The sequence below is a fragment of the Chlorocebus sabaeus genome, chromosome 10 (genome assembly GCF_047675955.1).
Source record: "Chlorocebus sabaeus isolate Y175 chromosome 10, mChlSab1.0.hap1, whole genome shotgun sequence".
Classification (NCBI taxonomy): domain Eukaryota; kingdom Metazoa; phylum Chordata; class Mammalia; order Primates; family Cercopithecidae; genus Chlorocebus; species Chlorocebus sabaeus.
The window spans coordinates 110,025,447-110,044,263 of record NC_132913.1 but is presented as its reverse complement, the minus strand read 5'-3'; the positions used below and the strand labels follow the sequence as shown (position 1 = coordinate 110,044,263).

The following is an 18,817-nucleotide window of genomic DNA, read 5'->3' as shown; positions in this document are numbered from 1 at the left end:
ATGGCCAACATGGTGAAACCCCTTCTCTATGAAAAATACAAAAATTAGCCGGGTGTGGTGGCACATGTCTGTAATCCCAACTACTTGGGAGGCTGAGGCAGGAGAACCACTTGAACCTGGGAGAAGGAGGTTGCAGTGAGCCAAGATTGTGCCACTGCACTCCAGCCTGGGCAACAGAATGAGACCCTGTTTCAAAAAAAAAAAAAAGGAAAAAGAACATGAAAAACATAAGCTCTTTGAAACCCATGTACTTGTTTGTCAAAGTTCACATTAAGCATTGTTCTATTTTAAAAAAAGAAAGAAAAGACAAAGAGCAAAGAAAGAAATCATAATAAATGCAAGTACCAGTGGAAAAAGTAGAGCTATTTTTCATCACAATAAAGTCTTAAAATCTTTCCTCTCTTCCAGGAAATCCTCATGTAAATAATAATAGAGCTTAAATAATTACTTGTTCAGTCATTCAATTGCTATTATGTGCTTTTATTTTTCATTAGCTATTACTTACTAAGAAATATACTTAGGAGGAGAATAAGAATACTCTCTGTCCATTAAATAAAAATAGCTTTATTATTTTATAATAACAAGTTAGACCCTCTATTAAAAATGCATTTCAGAGCCCCGTGTCCATAACTAATGCTCATACATGCTCACAATTTTACAACAGTGGCACCCTACTGTACAAGCTGTTCTGTAACTTGTAATAATATGTCACAGGCACCTTTCCAAAATAACAGAGCTATATTATAGTCGACCCTCCATATCCATGGGTTCTGCATCTGGATTCAACCAATCTTGGATCAAAAATATTTGAAAGAAAAAATGGATGGTGGTATCTGCACAGAAACATGTACAGACTATTTTCTTGTCATGATTTCCTAAACGATAAAGCATAACAACTATTTACACTGAATTTACATATTAGAAACTGTAAATAATCTAGAGTTGATTTAAAATGTATAGGAGGATAGGCATTGATTATATGCAAATACTATGACATTTTACATAAGGGAACTGAACATCTGTGGATTTTCATAACCATGGAGAGTTCTGGAACCAGTCTCCCACCTATACCAAGGGAAAACTATATTTTAAGGCCTTTATAATATTCCACTCTTTGGACATACCATGCTTTATTTAACGAGATCAGATTGATAGATATTAAATATATTTTCATTGCTTGCAATTAAATGCATTCATGAACATGTTAGTAATTCAAAGCATGTGTTCTGAAGTCAGCCTGCTTAACTTAAAATCTCAGTTCAGCCTTTTAACAGTTACATGACCTTGGTCAGTATACTTAACTTCTCTATGTCTCATCTGTAAAAATGGGATAATAATAGTGCCTCCTTAGTTTTCTGCTGACTACCCTATGAGGTAGTTAATATATGTAAAGCACTTAGAATGGCACTTAGCAGATCAAATGCTTAGAGATACATCTAATATATGATCTGCAAGACCTCTATACAGAAAATGACAGCATTAATAAGATAAATTACAGACCTAAATAGAGGCATGTACCGTGCCCACGTATTGGAATAGTCAATATTAAAAGATACCAGCTCTCTCACATTAATCTATAGATTTAACTTAATCCCAATACAAAGTCCAGCATTGGAGAAAATGAAAAGCTGATTCCAAAATTTATATGAGAATACAAGAATACTGAAGATAATTTTGAAGAACAAAGTTGGGAGACTGTCACTACCTGATATCAAGACTTATAACAAAACTTCAGTAAATAATGACAGTGGCACTGGCATGAGGATAGACAAACAGACTGATGGGAAGAGTACTGAGTACAGTCCATGATCTTGTCTTCAGTGGTTTCAGTTACCCATGATTAACTGTAGTCCAAAAATAGGTGAATACAGTACAGTAAGATATTTTGAGAGAGAGACCACATTCGCATAACTTTTATTACAGCATGTCGTTATAATTGTTCTATGTTATTATTGGTGGTTGCTGTTAATCTCTTACTGGCCCTAATTTATAAATTAAGCTTTATCACAGGTGCACATGTATAGGAATTAACATAGTATTTATAGGGTTTGGTACTACCTGCAGTTTCAGACATCCTTTGAGGGTCTTGGAATGCATACAATGAGGATAACAGGGAATGACAGTATGTATAGAGTACAGTCACTTGACTTTTGACAAAGCCGATGTTTCTGTAAAAGGATAACGGGTAACCCTTTCAATAAATGGTGCTGAGTAAATTGGGTATTCATGTAGAACTAAAAAGAATCACAGATCAATTCAATGTAGATTATAGATACAAATAAGAAAAATAATAAAACCCACAAATATAATAACAGAGTATCTTTATGACCTTTTAGTAGTCAAAAAATATCTTACACAGGACACAAAAGTTGTAACCATAAGGTAAATACCGATGAACTGGACTACATTAAAATGAAGAACTTCTGTTCACCACAAGATGCCAATAGGGTGAAAAAGCAAGCTACGGAGTAGGAAAAGCTCCAGCCTAGGCGACATAGCGAGACCTCATCTCTGAGTAATAACAAAAATTAGCCAGGCATGGTGGCAAATGCCTGTGGTCCCAGCTACTCAGGACCCTGAGGTGGGAGGATTGCTTGAACCTGGGAGGTCAAGGCTGCAGTGAGCCTGCATGACAGAGTGAGATCTTGTCTCAAAAGAAAAAGAAAAAGAAGTTTGGAATACATGTATCTGACCAACAACTCACCAATAAATCAGTAAGTGAAAGATAAGCAATCCAATTAAAGAAAAGGGAAAAGACAAATCATCACCCCACAAAGAAGGGTGCCTAAATGGCCAATGAAACAAACAAAATGAAGCTAAATGTCATTACTGGGAGAAATTGAAACCACATGAGATACAAAGATGCACTCACCAGAATGGGGAAAATAAGAGGATATTCGCAAGTGCAAATAAGGATGTGGAGAACTGGAAATCTTAGACACTACTGGTGAGAATGCCAGTTGTTCTAATTCTTTGGAAAACACAATGGAACATACTAACGCTGAACATATGCATGCGTCAGGACCCAGTAATTTTACTTCTACATTCATACTCCAGAGGAAAATGTACATATTTCTTCTAAAAGGCATATAAAAGAAAGTTTGGGGTAGCGTCATTTATAGTAGCCTCAAAATGGAAACAATCCAAATATGCATCAATATCGGAAGGGATGAAGTGTGGTACGGTTATGAATTAGATGCTACACAACAACAAAAGTTAATGAATGAGAGCTACATACAGCCACATGGCGAATTTCACAAATAGAACAGGGAATAAAAGAAACCTGATACAGAAGAAAGCATACTGTATGATTACATTTATATGAAGTCCAACTAATCTATGGTGTCAGAGATTTGGGGAGCAGGTACCTTTGGGGAGATGCACAGTAGAGGGTATGAGAGAACTTGTTAGGTACCAATAATGCTGTATTTCCTAACATGGGTGGTGGTTACTTAGGTGTGTGTTTACTTTATTGGAAATTAACTGAGCTGCACATTTACAATTTATTTACTTTTCTCTATGCACACCACAGGTTAACAAAAATTCATAAAGTTTTAAATTGTTTTTCTTGCCCAGGCACAGTGGCTCACTCCTGTAATCCCAGCACTTTGGGAGGCTGAGGCGGGCAGATCACTTGAGGTCAGGAGTTCAAGACCAGCCTGGCCACCAGTCTCTACTAAAAATACAAAAATTAGCTGGGCGTGATGGTGCATGCCTGTAATCCTAGCTACTCGGGAGGCTGAGGCATGAGAATCACTTGCACCCAGGAGGCAGAGGTTGCAGTGAGCTGAGATAGCGCCATTGCACTCCAGCTTGGGTGACAGAGTGAGACTCCATCTCAAAAATAAATAAATAAATAAATACATACAATATTTTCCTTATTTTGAACCAAAAAAGTGGGGACTGCACATCTCTTGTCCTATACAAATAAGGCTCTAAAAGTCTATTCTTAATCTCTAGGCACTACTTACATACCTATATCCAGATAAAGACCTAGGTACCAGGCCTCTATGAAATTCTAAATTCCATTAGGAACTGTAGAACTTTCTTTTCCTTCCCTGGTTATATCATCCTTCCATTTATTAAATGAAGTGTGCAAAGCATAAAGCAGCATGTCTTGAGATACTCTTGCCAGCTGTCTTCCCTCTGTCCTAAGAACTGGTGCCTCAAACAGCCCCAAAGCCTCATGCCGGTGACACACCACTTCATGGTCGTTTCTTACACAGCTCTGCACTTGCCACAGTTAACTCAGAGTTTTGGAAACACAAAAGTGGACATCCATGCTTGGATGGTATTTGCTCTTCCAAGACACTCTATTACATTTTTTACAAGTCAAAGTTTATAAGCTGGCCAGATGTGGTGACTCACGCCTGTAATCCCAGCACTTTGGGAGGCTGAGGCGGGCGGATCACAAGATCAGGAGTTCGAGACCAGCCTGGCCAACATAGTGAAACCCCGTCTCTACTAGAAATACAAATAATTAGCTGGGCGTGATGGTGGGCACTGTAGTCCCAGCTACTTGGGAGGCTGAGGCAGGAGGATCGCTTGAACCCAGGAGGCGGAGGTTACAGTGAGCCGAGATCATGCCACTGCGCTCCAGCCTGGATGACAGAGCAAGACTCTGTCTCAAAAAAAAAAAAAAAAAAAAAAAAAAGGTTTATAAGCTAAACAAAATTATGTTGAAAAAATAATAAATGTATGATCTGGCCTGGGCTCCCAAGTTAAATTCAGACAAATGGATGAATCTTGTCAAATCTGACTCAATAAAGTACAGAAAAATAAGGGAGAAAAAATAGATTTATCGACAGATGACAGATAATAACCACTGCAATCCACTCGACATTTACTGTGCACCACTGCCAGGTGTTCTGCTGGGAACTGTGTGCTGGGGGAGAATGTATACAAAGGTGAATAAAAGAAGATTCTTATCTTCAAAGGACTCGCAACCTACTGTGATGAACAGACATGAATATAACCAGCCATATGCTTATACAACAGCTTGCTCTGATTGTTAATAAACTGATATTTATGCAATATAGGTTCAGCATCCCAAATTTGAAAATTCAAAATTTGAAATGCCCAAAATCCAACACGTTTTGAATACTGACATGACATCACATGAAAAAATTCTATACCTGACTTCATGTGATGAGTTGCACATGTGATTAAAAATATTGCATAAAATTACCTTTAGGTTATATGTATAAGGTGTATATGAAACATAAATGAATTTCATATTTAGACTTGGGTTCCATCCCCCAGATATCTCAGTTGGTACATGCCAATATTCAAAAATCTGAAAAAACCCCAAATCGAAAACACTCCTAGTTTCAAGCATTTCAGATAAGGGATACTCAACCTATATGACCTAAGAGATTTTGGAATGAAAATCTCTTAAATGTCATTTTATCTGCTGAACTAGAAACATTTGTGTTTAACATTAAAATAACCAAACATCAGGAAATTCACATTCTTGTCTTTTCTGTTGGTAAACTGTAATTTTTTCCTAGGAAGCCCACTCCTAGGAAATTATCCTAAGCATGGTTTCCCATAGTAAGCTGAGAAGAAACTAGATGACACCGGAAAAAGGGGTCCCAAAGCGAAATGGATGTGATCAACTGGCACCCTGTTAGGTATCCATTCCTACCTCCTAGCTGAACTGAAGATGTTGGAAAGATAAAAATGGCTCTCTTGGAAATTAGGTTCTACCAGTTTGATGCCTTCTTGCAGAATCTAGAAGGTAGTACAGAGGTGGAAGCCATCTTCCTCCTGCTGTTTCTGTGATCTGGCAAAGCCTCAGAAACGTGAGCTCCAACAGCAGGACTAAGGATTCCAGTGTCTAGTCACTGCTCTCCGTTTTCTAGAGGCAACCAAGGCAGCTACAGCGGCTGAGTTCAGCCTAGTTTCTGGCCATCTGGTTGGTGAGCGCTGAGAAGTGGGAGGCAGAAGACGGAGATCTGGTAGTGGTGCCGGACACTGAGCATAGCAATGATCTTTGTGCTCCCCAAGCTCCTCCAACGCTTTGTAAGCACCACATTCCCTGTATAAAATTCCATTTTGCTTAAAATACCTAGAATAGATTCTATTTTCTCCTCTAATAAACAGCATTTAACAATGCTAAACCAGTTTCTTTGATGTGAACGTATTTAGGAACTTTTATAATTATTTTGGAGCTTCAAGATTTAATGGCTGCCCTGATGGGTTTTGCACTCACATGGGGCCAGCCTGTGGCCCCTTTCTTTTGGTCAATTTCTCCCTTTTTGAATGGAAGTATTTACCCAATCCCATTGTTTCTTGGAAGTAACTAACTTGTTTTTTACTTTACAGGCTCCTAGATGGAAGGGACTTGCCTTATCTTAGATGGGACTTGGGACTCTGAACTTGTGAGTTAATGCTGGAATAAGTTAAGACTTTGGGGGACTGTTGGGAAGTCATGATTATATTTTGAAATGTGAGAGGGACATGAGATTTGGGAGTGACCAAGGGCAGAATGATATGATTTGGATCTGTGTTTCTGCCCAAATCTCATGTTAAATTGTAATCCCCAGTACTGGAGGTGGGACCTGGTAGGAGGTAACTGGATCATGGGGGTGGATCCTTCATGAATGGTTTAGCACCATCCCCTTGGTGCTGTTCTAGTGGTAGGAGTTCTCACGAGATCTGATCATTTAAAAGTGTGTGACCCCTCCCCACTCTCTTCCTTAGTCCTGCTCTGGCCATGTAAGACGTGCCTGCTTTCCCCTCCTCTCCCACCATGACTGTAAGTTTCCTGAGGCCTCCCTGGAAGCAGAAGCCACTATGCTTCCTGTACAACCTGCAGAACTGTGAGGCAATTAAGCCTCTTTTCTTTATGAATTAAAACAAGGAAACTTTATATACAATTGCATTGAGGAGGGGCAGAGGACTTGGCATAAACTGCTTAAGGAATCCCTTTTTTCCTCATCAGAGAATCTCCCGGGACTGCTGCTTTATGGAACACTGTATAAAATGCAACAGAGAGGATCACCTTGGTTTTTTTCACTCAATGATATAACAGATTTCTATGTAGCACAAATTTTAAATTAGAGTCTCTTTAGAGTTTTTTTTAAATTTCTCTACAAGAGATCTCTCTCTCTTCCTCTCCCTTTCTCTCATATGTAGGAGTGCAATTTAATTTTTAAATTTACATACACTAAAAGTTACTCTTTTTGGTTTACAATTCAATGAGTTTCAACAAATGCTCAGAGTCAGGTCAAAACTACAGCAATCAGTTGCATAATACCCCCCAAAACTCCTTCATGTAGGAGGAAGGACCAAGCCCTCCTACCACCCCAATTCCTGGCAACCCCTGGTCTCCCCATCACTATGGCTTTGCCTTTCCCAGAGGTCACAGAAAGTAAATAGTATTTAGCCATTTGAGTTGGCTTCTTCATTTAGAATAATTCATAGGGGAACCATCAACATGTTGCATGCAACAGTTCAGTCTTTATGACTGCTGAGTAGTAGCTATTGAATGGATGTACCATAGTTTGTTTATCCTTTTACCAGTAGAAGGACATCAGGTTGTTTCTAGGTTTTAGAGAATAGGAATAAAGCTGCTACATCAACAAAAATTACATAATATTAGATAGCTGAATATCATTCCATATCTTGATATACCATTCATTTAATTGGATAAATCCTTACTGTTGTACGTTAGATCGTTTGCAATGTTGTACTATTTTAAATAACACTGTAACTTCATTTAAGTGTCTGTATGTATTTGTTCCATTATTCTTTAGGACAAGTTCTTAGAAAAAGTCCTGGGTCAAGAGGTATGCATGACACATTTTACTACTTTTGATACATATTGCATTTAAATGTCCCTTAATGACAATCTCCCTTTACTCACAGGCCCTCATCAACCTTGACTGTTATTCTTTTTTTTAAAAACCAATCTCACAGGCAAAAATTTAAAAATGGTATCTCACTTTTATTTGTATTTATTTTTTTCCTTCATATCTCTATACATACATATGGAATTGTTTCCTTATATTTATTGGGCATTTTTATTTCTTCTTTTAGGAATTATCTGTTCTTATCCATTGTTATGCTGGACTTTTGTTTACTGATTCACTGTATTAATCCTTTGTCTATCACCTGTTACGTTTATGGTTTTCAAGATGACTTTCAATTTTTTTATAGGCAGAGATTTCTTTAAAAATTATGTAGTCAACTCTTCTACTCTTTTCTTTTGTGGATTACACATTTAATATCATGCTTAGAAAGGGCTTTTTCTATTTTACATTTATATACATAGTCACTCATATTTCCTAATTTTTCCAAATCGTTTTGGAAACAGCATGAAGAAGACAGGAGGCTTCCTGGCTGAGGCACACAGTTCCCTGACACATTGGATTTGTTTCTGCCTTCATGGCTTTGAGCTGCTGTGCTGTCATTAAATACTTAAGATTCTTCTTTTCTAAGGAGTTCATTTGCCTTTTGAAGAAGGTGAATTCTTTATTGAACTAGGTTGACATTTTATCTTATAACTTGATTTAGAAATAAGGCTTTATTCTCAGGTTTCAGTGGTTAGCTAAGGAATTATAGTAAATCATTTCATTTCTCTTTCTGTTTATTCCACTATTGGGACAGACTAACAATAACTTAGAGGCTTACAAATAAAAATAAAGTGCAAGCACATGCCAATATTTTCCTAAACGTCGTAACAATGATCTTGCTGGCAGAAATTTGCATTTATATTTTCCCAAGGGGCCAAAGAAACAATTTTTTGTTCTATTTTATTTTTTATTTTTATTTTCTTTGGAGACAGAGTCTCTCTCTATTCCCTAGGCAGGAGTGCAGTGGCGCGATCTCGGCTCACTGCAACCTCTGCCTCCTGGGTTCAAGCAATTCTCATGCCTCATCCTCCGAGTAGCTGGGACTACAGGCACCTGCTACCATGCCTGGCTAATTTTTGCATTTTTAGTAGAGACAGGGTTTTACCATGTTGGTCAGGCTGGTCTCAAACTCCTGACCTCAGGTGATTTTGGGAGGTCTTGGCCTCCCAAAGTGTTGGGATTACAGGCGTGAGCCACTGTGCCTGGCTGAAACAATTTTTTAAAACAATGATGTAAACATCCTTCCTTGGCCTTTCAGCTAAAATAGAGTATATTACCTATTCTTATCATTTAATTACAAAGTGATGCAAATAAATGGGAAGTTCAGATTCGTTTTACAAAAGGTGACTTCACAAATTTTGAAGACAGTGCTTTTTGCATTAAGAGAGGCATACAATTACAAGGTATGGAAAAACTTCACCCTTCAATGAAAGTACCTGTAACACACTATATAATCCCAAAGGCAAGTACCTAATAAAAGAAAGAAGCAAATGGAGCCTGGCTCCTATGGAAGATTTCATCAACCCCTTAGTCTTAAGTAGAAACTGGAATACAACGTGCAGTAGTGTTGGCTCTCAAATCCGTGCTGCCCCTAAATGTGGCCACTTTTTATTTATTTGGGAAAAGTGGATGAATTCTCAGTACCACTCAGACTTTAAGCCTTTATCGAGCTCCCAGCTGAGCATGCTAGGATTTAAATGGCACTTCTGGCTCCTCTGAGATAAACCAGCCACTTCCCAATGGAACATCCCTGAAGCCAGAGTCCTAGCCCATTCAGCTGCCTGGCCATTAGCTACAGGGAGGTCCCCACTTCCCCTCCCAGTCAGGCTAATTGTCGGTTAATTGTAGGCTCCTCCAGGTCTGACCACACACCATGCTGAAGCAGCCTCTGAGGTGCCAGGCTGCAGAGTGTCAGGGGCCAACTGGTTTCTCCACTGCGGCAGAAAGGATGCGAGTGGCTTCTGGTCTGAGGCAGATGGACCCAGTGTCTGCTCCAGCCCTTTCGACTGTGGCTCTCTGCCATGCAGGGGCCTCTGACACCTCCACATTACTCTGGTGCCTGACCAACTTCTATCTTTGTCCATCTCCTGTGTTCAGCACTCAGGGGTCATCCAGCTCCCATCCTAGACTTCTAGCCCTTCCAGCAGCTAATAGCTGATTCATCCCATACTTGTAAAAGAGATGAAAACGGTACCCCCACTTTCGTTTCTGGTTTTTTTTTTTTTTTTTTTTTTGAGACAGAGTCTCACTCTGACTCCCAAAATGCTGGGCCACTGTGCCCAAAGGCTTGAGCCACTGCGTCCCACTGTAGGTTGTTGAACAGTGTTGGGAAAGAAGATTTAAAAAAGTAATTAGCGAACTGGGCTCGGTGGCTCACCCCTATAATCCCAGCACTTTGGGAGTCGAAGGCGGGCGGATCACGAGGTTAGGAGTTCAAGACCAGCCTGACCAACATGGTGAAACCCCGTCTCTACTAAAAATACAAAAATTAGCCAGGCATGGTGGCCGGTGCCTGTAATTCCAGCTACTAGGGAGGCTGAGGCAGGAGAATCGCTTGAGCCCAGGAGGCAGAGGTTGCAGTGAGCTGAGATCGCACCACTGCACTCCAGCCTGGGTGACAGGGTGAGACTCTGTCTAAAAAAAAAAAAAAAAGTAATTTGCGGTCTGAGTCTCCGCCCCCAAGACCCGCGGCCGCAAGCTCCGGAGTGCGGCTTCCCCAGCCGGCGGACTGCGCGATGGGCTGCGGGAACTCCCGGGCAGAGGCCCTGCAGGAGCAGCCAAAGATGTAACAGAAGAATCCATAACAGAAGATGACAAGAGGAGAAACTATGGAGGAGTATATGTTGGCCTGCCATCTGAAGCTGTCAATATGGTGTCCAGTCAAACAAAGATGGTTCGGAAAAATTAGAAGAAAATAACACCATGACTCAAGAATCAAGAGCATGCTCATTAATTTGGAAGGAATTGGCTCCGTGGGACATTGTAGTGTGCACAGACATTTCCAAGGAAATTCTAAACAGTCACCCTTTCCTCTTGCATTTCCCCAAATCTTAAGCATATACATAAAACCCTGGGTACATATTGTTGTGGTAATAGAAGGGAATTGGTTAAACAGTACACTTTATGGAACTTTCTGTGGCCCCCTACGAAAGACAAGTTAACAAACTGTCATGGAGGCTGCTGTTGCCTAGCCAGGGCGGCATTTTGACATTTCCACCGTGGCCATTCAACACATTTCATGGAGGGCATGTCTTTTCACTGATGCTTTTTGATAGTTTTTATATAACAAAATCCTTATTCTATTTATAACTTAAGATGATAAGGCACTATAAATGAATGACCTAAAATAATATATTTGTCTGTTATCTTTCGCTATTTCTACTTCACTTTAATTTTTAGCTGTAAAATTGGTAAATGGATTCTTACAACTCTCTCTGTTTTTTACTGTTTGGTTTTCAAATTTCATTTAAGTGTCAGAATTTCCTTTTTAGGAACAATGTATATTTCATTGCAATATTTAAAAATAAACTCAAATTTGCATGCCATATGCACACTCACACAAAAAAAGTAATTTGCCTACGTTTGTTGTTAGTAATACATACAAAAGCTCTTGCTGGAAATTGTGCTAAGGCCTAATTTTGATTCAACTAATACAGACACATAAAATGCCTTCAATTTCCCTTTACATCATCCCAACAATGGGTATCTGAACTTCTCCTTTGGTGGTTAAATAATAATGATTTATTTTGTCTTTTAAAAAAATTAAAACAAAGAGGGAGTGAATGTTTTACCATGAGTATTTATTACTTTTGAAACTAGAAATAATTCTCTATTTTTACAAAAGGGTAAACATACTTCTCTCCAGGGTAAAGAGAAAACAATGGGCATAATAGCATAGTGACTGATGCTCAGAAACATAACTAAATTATCATTTTATCTCAGTAACTCATCCAACAGGGTGTAACAGAAAGTAAGGCTTGGTAGGGTGTAATTTGTATTGCAATCGGCTTTTTTCCCCATGTTAAGTAAGGCAGTTTGAAGTAAGTTTTTTTAAACAACATGAAAAAATACAACAAAAATGCTCTAGTCCAAGGCAAGAACACAGTTTTATATGGTCTGCAGATAATTTAGTATTTGAGAAGCCTTTTCAACATTCTCTGACTCCAATGAAAACTAAAGCAAAACTTGGGAGGAAAAAAATAAATGAATAAGCAAATAAAACAGTATCTGTATAATTATCCACAGATCAAACAATTCAGGGACAATAAAATAGAGCAACATTTCAGCTAGGTCAGGTGCAAAATAATGGAACAACTATTCACTGTTTATTCATATTTCACACATTCACTAACAACAAAATTCTGGCTAGTTTTACTGTTAATATATTTGGGATGATTGCTTTATTAGTCAAAGGACTTAAAATCCATTTTGTGTAAGCTGAATAGTTAGGGCATCATAGATATAGGATAATCAGCCTTCTTGGTTTGCTCTAGCCCTCCTTCCTCCACAAACACACTATTAGGTCCACATTTTGAGCCTTTGAAAGAGTAGAAAAAATGCCATGCTATAGATGCAGAGAGGATATCATGGGACTTTGTCTGCCCTGCTTCTGATGCCAGGAGGCACTTTATTTTAGAGAACTGAGCCTCCTGTATGCCAATCCCGACCCTAACCTTTGCTGCCAATCAGAGCCACTGCTCGCACAGGTTGGCTCCAGACCTGGCTGATTCCATCACAGTTCTCAGCACTCCTGAGATAGCATTTGATGCAGCCACAGACTTGTTATCCAGGTGCGGCCAATGCGAGATCTTCCCTAAAACTCTCCTCCCTGAAGGCCTTTAAGGAGTGAAAAGAAAAGAAAAAACAACAACAACAACAACAACAACAACAACAAAAATGAAGCCCAGAACTCCAATCTCAGGGAAGATGGCAGCCCCAGAGTATGAATCCACCATGCAGAGATGAGCTTGGGGAAGAGTGGTGAGGGAAGCTTCTGATGAAGGTCAAGGCCTGGGGACCCACTCTCCCAATGCCAGCTGCATCTCCTGACCTCCTTACACTATGGTTATAAACATCAATACATTTCCCTGTAAGCTTAAACTAGTTTGAGTTGGTGTCTGTTATTTTCATTCAAGGATTCCTGACTAATGCATCTGGTAACCAGTTGATTTGGGGCATACTCAATTGTGGTGAACTTACTGGGCTCTTTCCAGTCTCTATTCTCAGGACACTGCCTTCACATCCTACAGGGGTGGTTCCCAGGTTGCACTTCTGCTCTGTGACCTGTCCCCCTGCCAAGGCTCACTGGTCCAAGGGTAGTGCTGGGTGCAACCGAAGTCTCACCTCCATATGTTAGAGTTTTCATCTGAGGGAAGAGTTGTTGGGAGCTGGGATAAATGAATGGTGGCACTCCAAAAGGAAGGTGATGGCACTCCTCAGAGCCACTCTGCTTCTGGTCCCTCCTGAGGCTTGCTTTTTTGACAGCTTCCTGAGCTCCATGAGCTACCCCAGTCCTTCCAAGACATTCTATCTTCCCTCCTTTCCCTCTTTCTCTCTCTCTTTTCCTTCAGCTGGATGCAATTGGTTTATTCTTCAAACCAAGAGAACATGAAATTATACACCAAAAAAACTGTTCTTGTAAATTATCACTTCATGTAGAATGCCTTTCACCATGGGAAAATGTAAGACCTCAGTAAAAACTGGCTTCAGCATTAAGGAACCGTGTTTTACCTTGAGTGGTGAGCCCAGAGGTAGGGTGGCCCCAGGGGTGGTACAGTCACTCCGTGATGTCATTGGGGCCCTCATGTTTTATTTCCATGCTTTGGCATGGACAGTAATGATTTCCCTCAAAGGCCAATTCCCCAAACATTCCCAAATGGCTGCTGCTCACAAATGGGGTGGTGTCATTACTCACGTCCAGCAAGAGATAGAGAAACCTCTCCTCCATGCATGGAATAGCATAATCAGATTTGGAAATAATTTCCTAGCAGTGGTGTAAGAACAGCTGTGAGGCATATTTAAGAGCCAGAACGGATTCAGCTTGGTGACTACCTGACTGATGGAGGTGTGGGAAGGGAGGAGCTAGGGTGTTGCCCATGTTTCTTGTTTGGGCATCTTGGTAGACAGGGACGCCCTCCCTGGGGTGGGGCCAGATCTGGTTTGGTGAGGATGATGACACAGCTGTGCAGGTTTAATGCCTCCCCATGCTTCACTTGGGCCTGCCCAGGAGACTAGCTGGAGCCTGTCATCAAAGCCTTGACAGGGGCACCAAACCACATCTGACAAGAAGTGACTTCTTAAGAGGTGGGATAAGCAAATTATTTCTCTCCCTGAATTGTTCTCCTGCTTATGCAGAGAGAGCCATTTCTTTCTTTTCTTTTCTTTTCTTTTTCTTTTTCCTTCTTTTTTTTTTTTTTTTTTTTTTTTTTTTTTGAGACAGAGTTTCACTCTTGTTGCCCAGGCTGGAGTGCAATGGCGTGATCTCACCTCACTGCAAACCCCACCTCCCAGGTTCAAGCAATTCTCCTGCCTCAGCCTCCCAAGTAGCTGGGATTATAGGCATGTGCCACCATGTCTGGCTAATTTTTTGTAGTTTTAGTAGAGATGGGGTTTCTCCATGTTGGTCAGGCTGGTCTCGAACTCCCGACCTCAGGTGATCCACCTGCCTTGGCCTCCCGAAGTGCTGAGATTACAGGCATGGGCCACCGCGCCCAGCCTAGACAGAGCCATTTCTATGAAGTAGGCAGCCACCTGAATGATGTACTTAAATGCCCTAAGCATCAAAGCTGTGTGCGATCAGAGTGGTTCATATGGACGCGGGGTGCCTAAAGATTATCTCTCTATACCTTCCAACCCAGTTTTGTTCAGGGGCATGCCCGTATCTAGCATGAAAGACAGATCATTAGTCCAATCAATGACTCTCAACCCCGGTGGCACATTAAAATCAACCAGGGAGTTTAAAAAAACACCAAAGCCCAGGACCCACCTCCATATATCTATTAATATGTCTACACGCACACATAACATAAAATTCACCACCTTAACCATTTTAAAGTATCCAGTGGTATTAACAGGATTTATGTTGTTGTGTAACCATCATCATCATCCAATTTCAAAATGCCTTTCATCTTACTAAACTGAAACTCTATATACAATAAATAATAACTCCCCATTCCTCCCTGTCTCCCCAACAGCCGCTGGCAACCACCATTCTACTTTTGGTCTCTATGAATTAGATTACTCTAGGTACCTGATGTAAGTGGAATCATATAAGATTTCCTTTTCCGACTGGCTTATCTCACTTAATATAATGTCTTCGAGGCTCATCCATGTTGTAGCAGGTGTCAGAATCCCCCTCCCTTTTAAGACTGAATAATACTCCGTCATATGTGGACAGGCACACCTCATTTTACTGTGCTTCCCTTGACTGCACTTTGCAGATACTGTGTTTTTTAGAAATTGAAGTTTTGTGGTACTACCGTATCCAGCAAGTCTACCAGTGCCACTTTTCCAACAACCTGAGCTCATTTTGCGTCTCTGTGTTCTCTCGCTTTCCTCTGGCCTCCCTATGCTCTGAGACACAACAATATGAAATTAGGCCAATTAATAACCCTAATAACCTCTCAGTGTTCAAATGGAAGAAGAGTCACATGTCTCTCACTTTATTTATTTATTATTTATTTTAGAGACTGGATCTCATTCTGTCACCCAGGCTGGAGTGCAGTCGTACAAGCAGAGCTCACTACAGCCTCCAACTCCTGGGCTCAAGCAAACCTCTCTCCTCAGATTCTCAAAGCACTGGGATTCCAGGTGAGCCACTGCACCTGGCTGTCATCTCTTACTTTAAATCAAAAGCTAGAAATGATTAAGCTTAGTGAGGAAGGCATTTCAAAAACTGAGATAGGCCAAAAGCTAAGCCTCTTGTGCCAAACAGCCATATTGAGAATGGAATGGAAAAGTTCTTGAAGGCAATTAACAGTGCTACTCCAATGAATACATGAATGATAAGAAAATTAAACAGCCTTATTATAGAGAAAGTTTGAGTGGCCTGGTTAGAAGATCAAACCAGTCACAACATTCCCTTAAGCCAAAGTCTAATCCAGAGAAAAACCTTAACTCTCTTTAGCTCTATGATGACCAAGAGGTGAGGAAGCTGCAGAAAAGAAGTTTGACACTAGCAGAATTTGGTTCATGAGGTTTGAGGAAAGAAGCCGTGTTCAAAACGTAAATGTGCAAGGTGAAGAAGCAAGTTCTGATAGAGAAGCTATAGCTAGTTATCCAGAAGACCTAGCTAAGGTCATTGATGAAGGTGGCTATGTTAAACAACAGCTTTTCCATGTAGATAAAACAGCATCACATTGGAAGAAGATGCCATCTAGGACTTGCACAGCTAGACAGAAGTCAATGTCTGGCTTCAACACTTCAAAGGACGGGCTAATGCTCTTGTTAGGGGTTAATGCAGCTGGTGACTTTAAGGTGAAACGAATGGCCATTTACCATTCTGAAAATTCTAGGGCCCTTAAGAATTATGCTAAATCTACTCTGCCTGTGCTCTAGAAATGAAATAACAAAGTCTGGGTGACAGCACATCTGTTCGCAGCACAATTTAGTGAATATTTTAAGCCCATTGCTTTGACCTACTGCTCAGAGCAAAAGATTCCTTTCAAAATATTATTGCTAATGGACAATACACCTTGTCACCCAAGATGGCGACGTACAAGATGTACAAGATTCATGTTGTTTTCATGCCTGCTAAACACAACATCCACTCCACAGCCCAGGGATCAAGGAGTCATTGCTACTTTCAATTCTTACTTTTTAAGAAACACATTTTGTAAGGCTGTAGCTACTATAGATTGTGATTCCTCTGATAGATCTGGACAAAGTAAATTGAAAACCTTCTGGAAAGGATTCACCATTCTAGATGCCATTAAGAACATTTGTGATTCATGTTCATGGGAGGAGGTCAAGCTATCAACATTAACAGGAGTTTGGGAGATATTGATTCCAACACTTATGGATAACGTTGAGGGGGTTATGACTTCAGCAGAGGAAGTAACTGCAGATATGATTAAAATAGCAAGAGGCCGGGCACACTGGCTCATGCCTGTAAAAACAGCACTCTGGGAGACCAGGGTGGATGGATCAGTTTATGTCAGGAGTTCAAGACCCGCCTGGCCAACATGGTGAAACCCTGCTTCTACTAAAAATACAAAAATTAGCTGGGTATGGCAGTGCATGCCTGTAGTCCCAGCTACTTGGGAGGCTGAGGCAAGACAATGGCTTGAATCTGGGAGGTGGAAGTTGCAGTGAGTAGAGATTATGTCATTGCACTCCAGCCTGGGTGACAGAGTGAGACTCTGTCTCAAAAAAATAAAAAAATAAAAAAAATAAAATAAAATAGCAAGAGAACTAGAATTAGAAGTGGAGCCTTAAGATGTGACTGAATTGCTGCAATCTCATGATAAAACTTGAATGGATGAAGAGTTGCTTTTTATGGAAAAACAAAGAAAGTAATCTTTTCAGATGGACTCTACTTCAGGTGAAGATGCTGTGAACATTGTTAAAATGACAAGAAAGGACAGAATATTACATAAACGTAGTGGATACAGCAATTGCAGGGTTTGAGAGGATTGACTCTAATTTTGAAAGTTCTACTCCGGTTAAAAGGCTATCAAATATCATCACATGGTTTGGCGTATGTAAAGGGGAGAAAAATAAACAAAAAACAGCATTGGCGTTCTACAGAGAAATCTTTCCTAAAAGGAAGAGTCCACTGATGCGACAAACTTCATTGTTGTCTGTTTTAAGAAACAGGGCACGGTGGCTGACACCTGTAATCCCAGCACTTTGGGAGGCTGAGGTGGTATGATTGCTTGAGCCCAGGAATTTGAGACAAGCCTGGGCAATATAGTGAGACACCGTATCTACTAAAAATACAAAAATTAGCTAGATGTGGTGGCGCATGCCTGTAGTCCCAGCTACTCAGGAGGCTGAGGTATGAGAATTGCTTGAATCTGGAAGGCAGACATTGCAGTGAGCCAAGATCTCACCACTGCACTCCAGCCTGGGTGACAGACTGAGATGTTTCAAAAACAAAAACAAAAACAAAAACAAAACAAAACTTGCTACAGCCACTCCACCCTTGAGTAATCACCACCCTAATCAGTTAGCAGCCATCAACACCGAGCCAGACCCTCCACCAGCAAAAACATTATGACTCACAGAAGGCCCAGATAATTGTTAGCATTTTTAGCAAGAAATTATTTCTAAATTAAGATATTATGTGTACACTGCTTTTTTTAGACATAATGCAATTGCACACTTACAGACAACAGAATAGTGTAAACATTTTTATATGCACTGAGAGACAAAAAAAATTGTGTGACTTGCTTGTGATATTCACTTGATTGTGATGGTTTGGAACTGAACCCGCAATGACTCTGAGTTAGGCCTGGATGTCACACTATGCTTATCCATTCTGTCAGCGAACACTTGGGCTCATCTTTAGGCTATTATGAATAAGGCTTCTCTGAACATGGGGGTGCAAATATCTTCAGAGAGATTTTTTAAGAAGCTTCCTGTGGGGTTTGAATATGTAGCTAGGGTTGACAGCCATTATAAAAGACATTCCCTAGAGATTGTGAGGGGCCCAGGGAAGGGGCAGGCTACCATAGTTGGCTCAACCCGCTATTCCATCCTAACTATATCATCATGTCAGGTAATCAGCAGTGTAGACATCTGTCTCCTTGAGTAGACTTGGACACCTGAGGGGCGGGGTAGGTTTCTTTACCACAAGAGCTCCCAGATCTAGTTCCAAGCCCAGGGGCCTGTAGGAGCTGATTAAGTTGCTGCTGAATAAAGACTACTAATCCATAATTCTACCTTATCCTACTACTAAAACCAACTGTTCCCTTCTACTAGAAATTACTCATCATTGCACCTTAGGCCATTCTCTG

General features: G+C 40.4%; 1 protein-coding gene and 1 pseudogene across 1 annotated transcript in view; one reads left to right on the top strand and one right to left on the bottom strand.

Annotated features, from left to right (window-relative positions):
* The window catches only part of SGPP2 (sphingosine-1-phosphate phosphatase 2), a 141,473-nt gene that overhangs the window by 15,121 nt on the left and 107,535 nt on the right, over positions 1-18,817 (bottom strand). The gene's annotated exons all lie outside the window — the stretch shown is intronic.
* LOC103217937 (overexpressed in colon carcinoma 1 protein pseudogene) lies at positions 10,595-11,404 on the top strand (annotated as a pseudogene).